Genomic DNA, 15,601 nt, shown 5'->3' with positions numbered 1-15,601 from the left:
GGGCATCCACCGCCGCGTCTTCCCCGGCTCCGCGTCGTCCCCTTCATAGGCCTCGCCATCGTCCACCGCCCTGGTGCTCTCGGCGCGACATGGTCAACGTGGTCAAGGAACGTCTTCCATCGGACATGGACTGTACGTGGAGAGGCTGGCAGCTGGGTCCACGGCCGCAGCAAGGAAGTGCCTCCTTATTACGTGCAAAATAATTATTCCTCCACCTGACAGCGGGGACCCACCGGACGGGCCACCGTATTTCGTCAAAAAAACGTTTGCCCCTGACTGCTGGGACCCACCAGCTACATCTTCGCACGCAAGGAAGTGCGTCCGGGCAAAAAAAACGATTCGCCCCCTGACTGCTAGGACCCACCAGCTACATCTTCGCACCCAAGGAAGTGCCTGACAGTTGGGACCCACCTGGTCGAAGCGTACGTAGCGTTGTCATTCTGGTCGCGAACGTGTACGTACATATATAATGGTGGATGTAGAGGCGCGCATGTGTCGTAGTAGAGACACGCACGTAGCATGTACACGTATGTACAGCGGCCAGGGTGCAAGAAAGAAAATATGGCCACGTATGCATACATACGGGCGGGGTCTCGAACGCCTACTCGCGCATACGTACGGCCAGGGCTCATGTACATGGCTGGGTCGGAATGGAGAAACAACGTCGTCGTCGTGTTCATGGGGAGGCAGCGGAATGTGTTGTGTTCATGGGGAGGCAACGGAATGCGTCGTGTTCATCGGGAGGCAACGGAACGCGTGGGAGCCAACCGGTTGGGTTACAACGGAATGCGTGGTCGTGTTCATCGGGAGGGCTTGGACGGAACAGGCGATGGAAACGAGGCCTGGCGTACCACACAATGGAGGAAACAGACCTCCTACATTCGGAACGGGGTCCTGTTGATCGGGAGGGGTCTGGCGTACTGCAAAACGGAGGAAACGGACCTCCTATGGTCGAAACGGGGGTCCTCTTGATCAGGAAGGGTGTGGCGTACCGCAAAACGGACGAAACGGACTTGTGTTGGAGCGCTACGATCGAAACGGGGGTCCTGTTCATCGGGAGGGGTGTGGCGTACCGCAAAACGGGACTCCACGGGATACTGTTCATCTCCACCGTTGACCTCCTCCAGCCTCCACGGGCTACCGTCGACCTCCTCCAGCCTCCACGGGCTCCTGTTCATCCAGCCTCCACCACGCGCTACTCCACCGGCTACTGTTCAACCACCCCTCCACCGTCTACTGTTCATCCAGCCCTCCACACCATGGGGTCCAGTTCAACCACCCCTCCACGGGCACCCCTCCACCGTCTACTGTTCATCCAGCCCTCCACCACACCACGGGGTCCTGTTCATCCAGAGGCAATGCCATCGCTCACTGTTCATCCAAACCCCGCCGCAATGCTCGTTGTTCATCCCAGAGGCAGCATCGATCGACTTCAGTTAGCAGCAGTAGCGAAGGAATCGCTCGATCGGGTTCAGTTAACAGCCATCGATCGATCGCTCGGGTTCAGTAACGCATAGCCTGCAGTGCAATCGCTCGGGTTCAGTTAGAGCCCAACACCTCACTCGGGTTCAGTTAGAGCCAACGCCTCGCACACATGCGCGTAAGTGTATGAGAGAAACGCGCATCGCTCGGCCCGACCTCCCACCATAACCGGGAACTCCCGGAAATTTTCCTCCCCCTCGCTTCTACCACGGTTTTTTTCGTCATGGACGGCCCAAAGAATGTCATGCAGCTGCGTCTCCGGCCCGCCCAGGACGAAAAGCCCATTTTCTGTCATAATTTTTTGTCATAGAAGTAGGATCCCACCACATCTATGATGATATCGGGTTTTGTCACAATTATCGTCATAGAAGTGTCATATGTATGACAGAAAAAAAATTTGTTCGGCCCAAAATGTCACGGATGTGTCTATTTTTTGTAGTGCAATGATGTTTCAACTACCATGATAGTTAAATAAAGTATATTCCTTTGTTGTAGGGAAAAATTGGCGTTTCGCAAAAACAATATAACCATAGAGCCTCCACCAGCCATATTGCATGTAGTGATAGCATTTATCTGTTCATTGCTCTACTGTGTTATATTGCCAGCATATTCCATGTGCTGACCCGTTCTCGGGGTGCAACGTATCATGTTGCAAACTTTTCAGATGATGATTAAGATGTCGTAGGTCGCTTGTCATGCACTCAGCTATGCCGTTGGAGTTGATGGAGTCACCTTATCTTCCAAGCCTTCCGCTGTTATCGTATTTAGATGGCCTTAAGCCATATTTATTATAATAAGTTCTCTTTTGAGACATTCGTTGTAATAAGTGTGTGCTTTATACTCTGTTATAAATCCTTCGAATTACCGTGTGTGTCAGCATTACCGATCCAGGGATGGCACTGAAGCACAGAGACTTGACCGTCTAAGGTTGGGTCGCTACAACGGCACAGCCACCGCTCAGGACGTGCAGGCAGCCGTTGGTCTCCTCCCTTGCCGCCGACGACAGCGTGAACGATGCACCTACACCCCTGCCCCGGTCGAGGTGGTCTGGCCGGATTTGTGACCAGCCGTGAGCAGAGAGAGAGTGTGTGGCCACCTATGTCTTGCTTAGATCTGGAGAGCATGAGAGAGTGAAAGAGAGAAACCCTAGTAAAGCAAGCGCTAAGGCTCCTGCTTATATATATAGTGCAGTGATTTTTTTGTACTGGCTTCAAAAAAATGTGCTCCTACGTGTACCGCGAGTGGCCGTGAGAGAACTAGTGCATGCGTGCACCACTTCTCTTCATGAGAGTATAATATACTATGCCCAAAGAACATTCGCCACAAGAGTAATAGTATAAGTGTGTGACGTGTGAGTTAAAATAAAAGGTGTGTGACGTCTTTTGTTTTTTAGAAGTTCTGAGGGTATGGTGTGAAGAGCTCATTTGTGTGTGACGTCTATCTATATATAGACGGTGGGTGTGAGAGGACTCGGGAGAGTCATGACTTGTGAGGTGCATGTGTGCATGAGAGAGAGGGGGGCATGTATCAATGCAATGCATGTGTCCATAAATCATTATTCGACAAACGTTTGCCACAAGCCATTTCCAGACGAACGTCGTAACAACCGTTAGATCGACATCCGACAGGGTTAGTTTTGCCTTGTCATTTAACAAAACAACCACTCCTCCTACAGACAAATCTTCCACGTGAGTGTTAGCAAGTGTCGTATGCTCCTCCCTCCATTCCAAAATGCAATGCATATAGCTTTATTGAAAATTCGAACCTCGCAAACTTTTACCGAGTTTTTGTGTACCAAAATGCACATATGGAATACCCAGTATATACCATTTCATTCACCTTCGAGAAGTAACTATAAATATGGGGGAGGAGTCTACAAAGAAAGACCATCGTATCACCTGCAGCAATTTCTACCATCCTTTGGTGTGGAGGAATATCATAGGAACTCTATATGATATGATTTTATAGGATTTTTTCCTTTAGAGCGAATTGGTTCATAGGAATAGATTCATATACTCCACATTTCAAAGGAAATAAACATGATATCATTTTTATAGATTTAGAGCCACTTGGTTCATATCAATGGATTCCTATACTCCCACAATTTCAAAGGAAAATAAACATTAGCGTATATTCAATAGAAAAGTTCCTATGATGTGAACCAAATGACATCTCTATTCTAATCCCTCCTCATAGGAATTGAGATACATGTCATCTCTAGATTCAATAGAAAATTTCCTATGATGTGAACCAAATGACATCTCTTTTCCAATCCCTACTCATAGGAATTGAGATACATGTCATCTCTTTCCCTACAACTTCCATGTATACATATTCTATTCCTAAATAGCTAGTACAACCCACTAGTAGCTTTTTTCCTAGACATGCAACTATGGCACAAGAACATGTCATGCATGCAAGTCATAAATCACATTGTTTTTGTACTCTATGCATGCAAGAACCACATCATCAATTCGTGTATGTTACTCATAAGTTATTTCTTGCATTAGATTTTGTATTGACAAGGTATGTGTTGGTCGCATGCACACATATGCAGTTCACATTCACATTTTTGTTAGAAATGTCATTCTTTTAACTGCAATTCATTTTTTTCTCTTTGTACTCCCTTCGTCTAGGTGTGTAAGTCATCTTCCGAAAAGCAAATAATCCCAAAACACTTAGGCACGGTACTTAACTCCCTCCTCGTTTCTTGTTTCGTGACATATCAACCAATAAGAGATGTGGGCCATGCATGCTTTCAATGGCTTGAGACTTTCAAACATGACATGGAGTGGTTATTTCATTGCATGGAATGCTATTAACTAGCAAAAAACCTAAGATGACTTATACACCTAGACGGAGGGAGTATTACATTTTCATTTAAGCATACATTCACTCCCCATTAGTTATGGATGTTTATGGAGGAACTTTTATGCGTTATTTTGAGTAGAGTAGCAAATTTCACGCGGCCGCGGGTATATCAAAATGTAGGGCCCATGCATCATTGCCTTTCGGTCGAACCTACATCCATAACTTTTTGTACGTATATCTCCATTGGTCCCCAAACCCAAATGCTGCCTCGTTCCTGTAAAACCAAGGGGCCCACACATATTAAGGCGTCGACTCGAACTCAATCCTCTCTTGTTTACTACAACGTGGCCCCGCACGCCGTAGTACTCCTACAAACCCTACCGCCGCACGCATCATTGGTTTTCTTGAAGAGGACAAGGGAGAAGCGGATTTGTAGTGGAGGCGCTTTAAAAAAGGATTTGTAGTGGAGGCCCCTACCCTAGGGTGCCCTATAGGTAGCTGCCGCACGCATCATTGGTTTTCTCTTTTCTTTATGCTCTTGCGCCCTAGAGTGAAATGATGGTTGCTTCGTCCGTCCAGCTTAATGCAGGAAAGGTGGGGATTTGTGATTTGACCCCTCGTCGCTCATTTACTACTACTGCGATGCTACGACCGGGGTGCCCCAAGTCCATTGCTGCTCCGAACTGTAATTTGGTGCATCGCACGTGGAACAAGACGGTGGATAAGACACATGTCGGCCAAAGGGGTCCTATTAAGTGTGTCGCCATTTCGTGTGCGGACTGACCCTGCTTGAGTTGCTTCGCCAACACGACAGGAGCAGCCAGCCACTTGGTTTTGCTCCTTGGTGAATCCCAACTATATTAATCTAAAAAGATATTGTACTACCCTCTCCATCTTGGTTTATAGGGCGTGCACATAGTTCTAGGTCATCCATTTGACTAACTAAATACGAGTTACTATGTCACAAAAGGTATATCATTGGATTCTTAAGCGGATGTAGTTTCTAAACATATACTGTACATCACATATATAGCCAGTTAAACTCTCAACATAGAACGACGTGCATGCCCTGTAAACCTATACAGAGGAAGTAGTAGACTAGCCACAATGGAGAGTAACATACACTAGGAACATACACATATCCCTAGACTATGTTACTACCTTTCATAGTGGGTAGTAACATAAGTATGGTAACATGCAAAGCCTCATTTATTAGGTTATAGACTCATATTGCATTAGGACATGTGATGTTACAGTAACTAGCTAAAGTTACTCAAGCTACCTCTCTCCTCATTAACTCATTGCCACATAAGAAAATTTGTTGAGTTGGACTCGATGTTAATGCTGAAGTTACTCCCACTGTGGCTAGTCGTACAAATGAGGTGATTTTACCGAGCGATGGGCGGGGGAGCATGGCCTGTCATGTGGTCCCTCATGTCATGATGTACCAAGGCGATGCGCGTCCCTCTTGAGGCAGAACAATGGCAGAAGCAATACGCGGTTTTCTTGAAGGAGATGATGGCGAAGCGAAGTGTTAAATAATGCTTGCTTCGTCCGTCTGGGAAGGTGTGGCATTGTTATTTGATGTCTCATTGATCATTACTACTACTGGGGCGGTACGTCTGGGGTGCGTCCCCCTGTTGTTCTGCACTATTATTTGGTGCATGACACATTGACCCCGTTGCTATATGTCCCACATGTCGGTGAGGAAGTACATAATTCATGAAAGCGAGTGTCGACAGAGGAGTACAAGATACGGCTTGGTTTTTGTTACTTCACACGATCCATCGATACAAAACCCGGACTAAAAAGGTGAGGGCGGGTCTTTTCCCGCGCGACAGGCAGGGGAGTTTGTCATAGTCTGTTCGAGGCAACGAGGCAGGAAGGGAAACAAGCAAATAATGGTTGAGCGACTTATGGCATGTACAATGGTTGATAAGATAGTCTTATCTTAAGTCTTGCATGCAATTTAGAGATGACAAAAAAGACGTCTACAAAGGGTCATGTCTTAGCCTTATTTTCTATGACTAGCTATTCCTAAAAACGCGGTGAGACATATTGTGCTAAGAGATCATCTCATGTCTTCTCTTAAATAAGAGAAGACAAGCTTTTTCTTACGAGTTCTCTCTCCTCCACTTCATCATTTATCCTACGTGGAACTCCTAAGATAGCACCATGGTACATGCCCTTAGTTTTGGGGAAATTTGATTTTACGGAGTATGTACCCACTATGGAGGTAGTACTACTACTTACTAATCCCTCCTTTCCAATTTATAGGGCTCATCTAAAAAATTTGTTTTTCTGTTTTGTAAGTATCAATTCTACTAGTAGTAGTAGTACCACCACATGTTTGGATTTCGAGGTGCGTTAAATCACCCGATGCAAGCAGTGTCAAGAGGAAACTCACCAATGCATGTAGAAATTCATGGAAATTTAGTGGTCATGCATGCATTCATTCTAATTAATGCTTCGGTAAACATAACTTCTTGAGAAAAACAAGCGTACTAATTACTTGTGCAAACTACGGAATTAATTCCTCCACTCACCGTCTACCTTGGTTGGAGAGATTTTGAAATTGAGCCATAAACCGAAAAGCAGGGAGTAGTAACATAGCCTAGGGTAGCTTGTTGCACCATGGACTCCAAGGAAATTGTTGTAGTACGATTCCTATGTAGTACCATTGTACTACTGCTACTACTACTAAAAGACATATTTTCAAACAATATGATAATCTCTCTAACCAAGGTAGGGACGAGGAGCAAACGGAGGGAGTAGTAAAATTTTCTCCTCATCCTGCGAGCCACCGCGCGCGTGGGCGAGGGAACGGGCATAAGGCTAGTCGTAATGGTAGTATCATAAGTGGTATCATGCATGCATGCCAACTAGACTTTTTGGATGATATGGCACATAATTAAATAAGGAAAGAGAGGGTGTGGTATTATATCATGATACCGTATCATATTAAATGTTGTACTACTTTGTGTCATGCATGATAATTAATAAGGCAACCTAAGATACTAACTTATGATACTTAGCATTACGAAACTAGTATCATATGCTAGTATCATATGCGTGATACTAGTATATGATACTCCGCATTACAACCAGCCTAAGGCGTACTAGTAAGCAAGCTTCACCTCGTCCTGCGAGCCACCGTGCCCGTGGGCGGGGGGAGACAGCGTACTAAGCAATCTTCTCCTCATTCTGTGAGTTGATGGGACACATCAAAAGTAATACGTACGCATAGAGCATCTCCAGTGTATAGAGCCTTGCCTCTAAGGTAGACCCCACATGGTTTGCCTCTTATCTATTGAAAAAACTGAGCATGTGAGATGGTGAACAGAGGGAGTACGATACCATTAGTACTATAGTTCTTTTGGAAGGGTTGTAGTAGTTCCTCCCATTCACATTTTCACATTTCAAGCTTCAATAAAAACGCCCCACTCCTCCTCACCTTATCTCTCATCTTTCATTTTTTCGATGCAATGGTCGAGATACCATTTTTTCGATAAAATTCTTGAGATATCAATAGTTTTTACACATGGGATTACTCCTGGATGGGTCAATCACAACAGGCATTTTGTAAAAAAAATGCATCTTGATGTTCCGTGCAATGCATGGGCATCTTGCTAGTCCATGAAAACAACACATGGCAAAATTTCATGGCGAATGAGGGATTTCAATGTGCTGGGAGGGGCTTTTTGGATCTTGCCCGGGGCCTTTGCCACCGATGAACAGGGAATGGCTCGGGTGCTCATGCATCCTCCAGCGCGCTCGTTGGAGAAAAGCTCGTACGAGTTGTGCTTTTTTATCCCACCACGCCGCCTGAGCCGCCCGCAGACTGACCAACGACCCGCAAATTACGCCATCCAACCGTAGTCGCACACATTCCGACAGCAACTCAACCGACCGGATGAAATTCATGTAAGCATGGTGATATTTCATATAAACAATGACGGAATTCATATAAAATACCGGATTTTCATACAAACATGACGGATTTCATTACATTCCAATCAACTAAGCAGTGCTAGTTCTGAACATCACATGTATAATAATACCTAGCCTAAATGGTCGCCCATCGATCCATTTGTCTTCCTCATCTCCGGCAACACGATCACTAGACTATCGGGAGCCCTGGAGGTATATGCTTCAGCGCAAAGGATGGCTCGCTTCCCCACGGCCCAACTTACATCGTTGGCTGATGCCCAAGATGAAGATGGAAGGGGGCTTCTCCGCTTCCGTGGAGCCCGTGTGGGGTCGATGAAGGTCCTCGCAACAAAAGGATCTGGCAAGACACCTACTGTGTACGCCGACGTCGCCTCCATGGTGGCCTTCATGGGACCCAAACGGCGACAGCCCCCCGTGTCCTACTTCTCCTCGATGATGACGACGGACGCGGAGGCGCTGGCCATCGATTCACCGCTCTCCCACACCCGGCTTCTGTCTCTGCTTGCATGGCGCGACCGACGTCATGGGAGTCTCGGGCACAGAAATGGGAGACACAGTCGCGAACACAGGAGGCGATGTACGAGGCAGCGACATGGACGGCAGCGACGACGCATGTGCACCGCTCCTGGTCGAGCTGGCCTGGATCAGCGAGATGCTAAACCGCGCGCCAGCTTAGGGTGGCAATTGGCTCTGTCGGGCGAGGGGAGGGAGGTGGATCAGCGAGATGCATATCTCGTATCCGGCGGGCTCGGCAAGCCACCCAGCTGGCTTGGATGCGGGATAACTACTCTTCATAAGCCATTGGAAGAGTGGACAAAATGGTGACGGGGGAGATAGGGGAGCGGCGAAGGTGGGTGATTCTTGGCCGGCGTCTGGCCTCGTTTAAATAGGAGATTAAATAGACGGCGGATGGGAGAGCTCGGCCGGTGTCGTGGGTTTGTCACGGTAGAGGTCCTAGTGTGAGGACTTAGTCGTGGAGCCATCGCAACGAAGTTAGCTTAAAGGGGTTAAACGAGACAAAGGACATAGGGAGTTATACTGGTTCAGCCCCTTGCGATGAAGGTAAAGGCCTAATCCAGTTGGAGGTGGTATTGCTAGGGTTTCGATGACCAGGTTGCGAATACGCTTAACCTGGCTCTCGATCTGTTGTTTCTTGTCCCTAAACTGCCGGCGGGTCGTCCCTTTATATACACAGGTTGACGCCCCGCGGTTCACAGAATCCCGGCCGGCTCATAACGTGTCCGGCTCGGTATCTACTCTTTCCTATCTTACAATACAAGTCATACACCTACGGCGGTTTACATCTATGGGCCCTAACTCGCCTTCGGGCTTTGGGCCTTCTTGTTAAGTCTCCTTCGTAAGTCACCATCTTCTATGTCTTAATGGGCTTCAGTTCTTGTAAATCATCATGAACATAACCCGGCCCCTCCTGGGCGGTTTACACTCAATAGTTATATCCCAAACATTAGGCTCCAGGTTGATTTGAACTTGTTCATATCAATCTTCAACTCTTAGGAAAATTCTTTTTTCATTATCTTCGCGAAGACTTGTAACTCGCCTACGTCATCTTCTGAGATCATGATAACTCGCCGTGATGTCACCTGTCATTAATTTTATACAAATCCAAAATCATATATGTATCTTCATCTTTAATGAACCTCCGAAAATCAAGGCATCGGCCCTATTACATATCCAATTTGGAGCTCCTCGATTCCCGCGCATGCCACTTATCCATTCTCCTTATAAATAGGGCCAGGGGTCCTTTTCACTTTCCCTCCTCAGCCTCTTCGTCTTCATCGTCTTCCTCGCGACGTGTTGCTCTCGAGCCCAGCCGCCACCATCGATCCTCTCCACTGCATCACCATTGGCCGCTGCATCAACCTGATTAGTCCAGATCTCTCTCGCGCGTCTCCGCCGTTCCAGCAACCTCGGTAAGTTCTTCCTCCTTCCCCCTTCGTAGATCCCATTAGGGTTCATACGAGCTCATGGAGGTTCAGCACTGTTCTTCACTTGTTCTTTGTTGTAGCATGAATTTTTGATTCAAACTTGATATTTTCCTGTGCGGCAATAGCCATAGTCCTTCTTTCCTCATCAGAGTATCTCTTTTTAGGTAGAAAAATCCAATCTAGACCTCTATAAACTGTTTAAGTACCAATATTTAGGTCTGAATATGTTTTCATTTTCTGACACGGGGTAGATCCAAAATTGTGATATCAATCTGTGAAAACTGTTTTTTCATCATTTAGTCATTTTCCAACTTCAGATCTACACCTTCAATATATATGTAGGGGGTTTAACTCCGAAAATAATTACCTGCCAGTTACCATTAGTCGCCTCTTAAACCGCCGATTGCTCATCTCTGCAACTTGATAACATCAATCTCCAGTTTAACACTTTTGCATGCTTCAACATTTTCTGCCTCGCAAGCTTTAGCGAATTAACCATGAACCTTAAATCGGCACAAATCTTCTTTCAGGTTATCGAATAAATGGCCAAGTCCTTTTATTCATGTAACTGGGTTCAATCCCGGGTTACAGAAGAAGAGCTGAACGGGTATGTTGCCACTGGCGCTTTAGCCAAAAAGGAAAACATCCAATGGAGAGCCCCTGGTCTTGAAAATCCTCCTTAACCCAAGGAAGGGGAAGTGATCATTTTTGTTGACCATCCGAGTCGAGGATTCAGTCCTCTCGGATAAATTTTTTTCATGTGATGTGCGTCATTTCCTCCAACTTCACCCTCAAGATATTGGACATAACTCCGTATCCAATATTTGCAATTTTCAAGTGTTCTGTGAAGCTTACCTGCAAGAGGAGCCCACAGTCGAACTGTTCAGAGATTTCTACTATTTAAACCACCGTACAGAATTTGTGGATGGGCCCAATACTGAACTTGGCGGGGTTTCAATCCAAAAGAGAAAAGATGTCAGCTTCCCTCACGCTGACCATCATAGCCACCCCAAATACTGGAATCAAACTTGGTTCTACTACCAAGATACATCTCCAGCTGGTGAGAATCCTCTGCCGGGTTATCGTGCTCACCGGTTTACCAGTACACATCCACTCCCCAAAAGACTCACTGCAAAGGAACAAGACAAGTATGCACCACAGCTTTCAAAGCTCAGAGCCTTTGTGGCAAACAGTTTAACAAGCATTGATTTTTTCCATTGCTGCGTGTCTTGGAGTATTTTGCCTTTAATCCATCGCCCTGGTTTAATGTGTGAATATACAGGGGACGTGAAAGACCCTCAACACCATATTGATATTCAGCTGACTGATGCTGAAATTACTGAAGCCGTCAAGAAAATGCTGAATGAACCGGTGGCTGAGTGTAGCAAAACAGGGCTTAGTCCTTTCTACGCTTCAAATAAACTGTCAGCTGTAAGAATTTCCTAACTCATGCTTAATCCATACTCTTGACACTCCCTTACTATCTTTTCAATCTTTAACATGGTGATGATCCATTCTGGAAGAACAAACTGCAGGATAAACTAGCAAAAACAGCCTGTCTCAAGACCAAGGCCAACAAGAAGCCCGCCAAGAAGAAAACCATCGACTCTGCCGAGTTGAACATTGATGATGACAATGATAACCAGGAATCAAAGGTAGAACTTGATTCACTTGGTTCCTTTTTCATGCATCTCATTGACAATGATTATTATCAGGACAACGCTGAAGCTAGCCGTGCAAGTGACGCAGAGGTAATTATTCTTTCATCCGGCTCAGAAACTCTGCCCACACAGAAAACCCGACAAGCAAGCGGGAAAGTAAGATTTTCTCACCCTCTAGCTCAATTGGATCCAAACTTTCTTTTGAAGAAATAGCAACACGAAGCTTGCCGCACAACCCGGAACAGCGGCCATGTGGTAACTTCTTCCGGTTTACCGAACACGTCGGTTCGTAAATGCCGCTCAGAGGTTTCTTATACTTCTAACACATGTTATCCCAAGGCGGGTTATTTCCAACAACCTCTTAATCCGTCTGACTCAAATTATCAGGGAACTTCTCATTCTTCCTCTGGCGAGTCAACAGGAACACAAATTCCAACCCTCAAAATTGTTCCTGGGTGAGCATATTTAATTGACCATTCATAACTTATGTTTGACAATTATATTAACCTGTTATTTGCGTCTTACTTTCAGAGCCAAGGCCAGACCCACTAAGAAAGCCAGACTGAATACTCTGGTTGATGATCCCACTCAATTTGAACCGGAAAGGACCCTGGAACCTTCTAATCCAAATGCTGAAAACATTCCTGATGATCCACCACCACAAGACCATGCAGTCTTTGCTGACCCTATGGCAATTGACCTGACGAGCAATGCTGATAAACCGCCAAGCCCAACTAAAGTTGCTGATGACAAGACTGGCGATGTTATAGTCACTGGTGTTAGTTATACAGCCCCAAGCAACCCCACTACTCTGTCAAAACATAGTGCCAAAGAAGAATTTTCTGTTGTTGACAAAGGCAAGTGGAAGGCAGACTTGGAAATCTATGCCCACCTCAGCACCCAAGATATTGATTCTGGGTTTTTAAACCATTTGTACACAGGCCGTGACTATGAAGCCGGTTTACTGAATATGATGAAGGAGCGATATGAGGTAAATGTTGTTAACTCTTCATAAATATTCTTCCCTTAGCCGCCAAGTTTATTGGACATAAAAGAATAGAATGTACTGTAAACTTTGAAGAACCATACAGATCAACTGCAGTAGCCCCCAAGGGCTGGTTTATACCGTCAATATGAACCGGGACTTGTAGAATAACAACTCTTTAATGTTGCCTGTGTATCCCCCAAGGGCCGACTTAACAAAGATGTTAAGTTGGGACTAATTATGCTTTAAGGCTCAAAATTCTTTTTTAGGACCTTTACAAAACTGGTTAACCACCGAGCTGATAGTGGAAGAAAAAATCCATAGTTTTAACCGGAGCAAATATGCATTAGCCCCCAAGTGCAAAGAATAATACTTGTATTGAGCTTGGGACTTGTAATTTTTTTATAAGAAGCAATAGACATTAGTCCCCAAGTGCCAAGTATATTACTTGTTATGTGCTTGGGACTTTGAATATGCACTGTCATCTCATAAATTGCTTGTCTCTTACAGGCTGAGCTTATCAAGAAGGAATCCCAAATCGCCGACCATCAAGAAAATATCAAATCACAAAAAGCAGAGACTTCCAAAGCTAAGGATGAACTAACCAGTGCCGTAGCATCAATGGAAAAACTGAAGGAAAGCTTCAAAAATAAGCGGGCAGGTTGGGATATAGAAATGTCAACTCCACTGAAGAGGGCCGAGGATGCTGAAACGACCCTTAATCCGGTAACGGAGGAGCTGACTGGCTTGAAACAACAAATAAATGCCATGACCGCTGCCGTTTTTGGTAAATAGCTTCTTCATAAGCTTTAAACATGTATCATCTAACAAAATGCCAGTTTACAGACTTTTTTGATGATGCAGGAACCCGCGTTGCTCATCCTGGCTCAGATATGCGGCAAAAACTAAAAGCCGCCTATACACTTATAGAGCAGTTATATACCGGCATACAACGAGTTATCTACACAGCTTCCCATAACAAACCACCCCCAACCTTGATCACGGAGACGTTGGAAAGGGTGGCGATGATGCCTGCCCGGTTTGAAGAACTAAAGAAATCAGCTGCCAGGGCTGGTGCACTTACTGCACTAACTCGGGCCAAAGCATCGATATCTGATCTTGATTCGGCCGATTTGGGAAACGGCTACCGAGCATAAAGGAGGACGGGTCAGACTTTAATACTGATGACCTCGGAGCCCTGACGAGGGAAATGCGCCCCTTGGCTAGCAAATTGGCTGAAGAGACTGATCTTTCATACTATCAGTCGATTTATGATGCCAACAACAAGAGAGTTAAAGCGCCAACTTATGATGCTCCAAATCTTATTCCTCCAATCCGTAAGCATACCTATGCCCCTGATGTTGATCCCTCCACACTTATAAGTGATGAGGCTGTATTCAAAGCCTTAACTAGGATCGATTGGGAAACCATTGACTTCCAGCTGCTGGGTAGAGAAGAGGAAGATGAACCGACGCTGGATGATCCACAACCTTCAAGTCAACCAGACCAAGATTCATAAACCGGATGTTGGCTGAATAGCTGCTTTCTGCAAGACTTGGTGAAATGGTAATTCTTTTGGGCATCAAAAACGCTTGTAATAGGCTACCTTAAACTCTTAATCTGCTATGCCATCGTGCATATTTGCTTTGCATGACACTGCTAATCCGCCATATGAAGATATGCCACATACGCTTATGATATTAGAAGTTTGAATCTGTTCCTGCATACAACAGATTAAAGTCTCCTGGTGGTTTACAGCTGGATGGATTATAATGCCCAATATAAAGCCATGGGAAACTAACATAGTTTATAACCAACGCTGGACTTAAGGATAAGCATATATAATTGAAAATATATCATACCTGTGATATTTGATCACACTGTTGTTTTACCAAGCCAATGTAATAAGGGTGATAACCCAAAATTGGAGCACTAGCAAGTATCATTTATTGCCGGCTTATGACCAAAGCCAGGTCGGGTTAATAAGCATCGGATATTTTCTTATCTCATACTAGCGAGTTATAGTCGAAAGCCAGGCCGAGTTAACAAACACCGGGTAGTTTCATGTATGAACCATAAGGCATCACAACCCTCATCGGCTTTTTAACTAGGTATTACTATGTCACAGGAGAAAATACCTCAAAAAAGTTCAAATCAAACAACAAAAAATCAACGCTTTCATAGGCAGCCAGGCCTAAAACTCAAGTGCTTTCGCGGGCCGCACAGCCACTGAGTTAAACCTTTATACAAACCTTATAAGCCAGACCTCACACAACCAATCGTCGTTTTAACTTTGACAAGTTCAGGGTCTGTATAAGATTGACTTGTCAAAAGTACGATGGGTCATTCCAGGATTACCTGGGCGGAGTGGCAGACATAAAAAGGCAGGATAACCCGGGGTTTTAGGTGAATGCACCTGGCTTCCAAGCCTGGCTTTTAAGCCTATTACAAGGGTTATAAAAACTCTTGTCCTTTAGAACAAAGAGCCCCCAAGCAATATTTTTGAACTGTGCTCAATGGGCACCTATGTTTGAGTTGTGCTTTTGCAACTGACTCTCTTTGGTCCGTTTAACCTGGTAGCAAGCCCACAAGGTTGTATATATATATATATGGCCTATAAGCCGGACCAAAGGGTAATCATAACTTCGCTTTATAAAGCATAAGCCCCCAAACGACCAAAAATTTGTTATTTAAAGAGAAAACGATAGAGTCCCTGCTTTAACAGGGATGCCGGCTTTATTATATTGATGATAATATATACATTG

The sequence above is a fragment of the Triticum urartu genome, chromosome 2A (genome assembly GCF_056163025.1).
Source record: "Triticum urartu cultivar PI428250 chromosome 2A, HENAU_Tu73, whole genome shotgun sequence".
Taxonomy (NCBI): Eukaryota; Viridiplantae; Streptophyta; class Magnoliopsida; order Poales; family Poaceae; genus Triticum; species Triticum urartu.
This window is presented reverse-complemented; position numbering follows the sequence as displayed.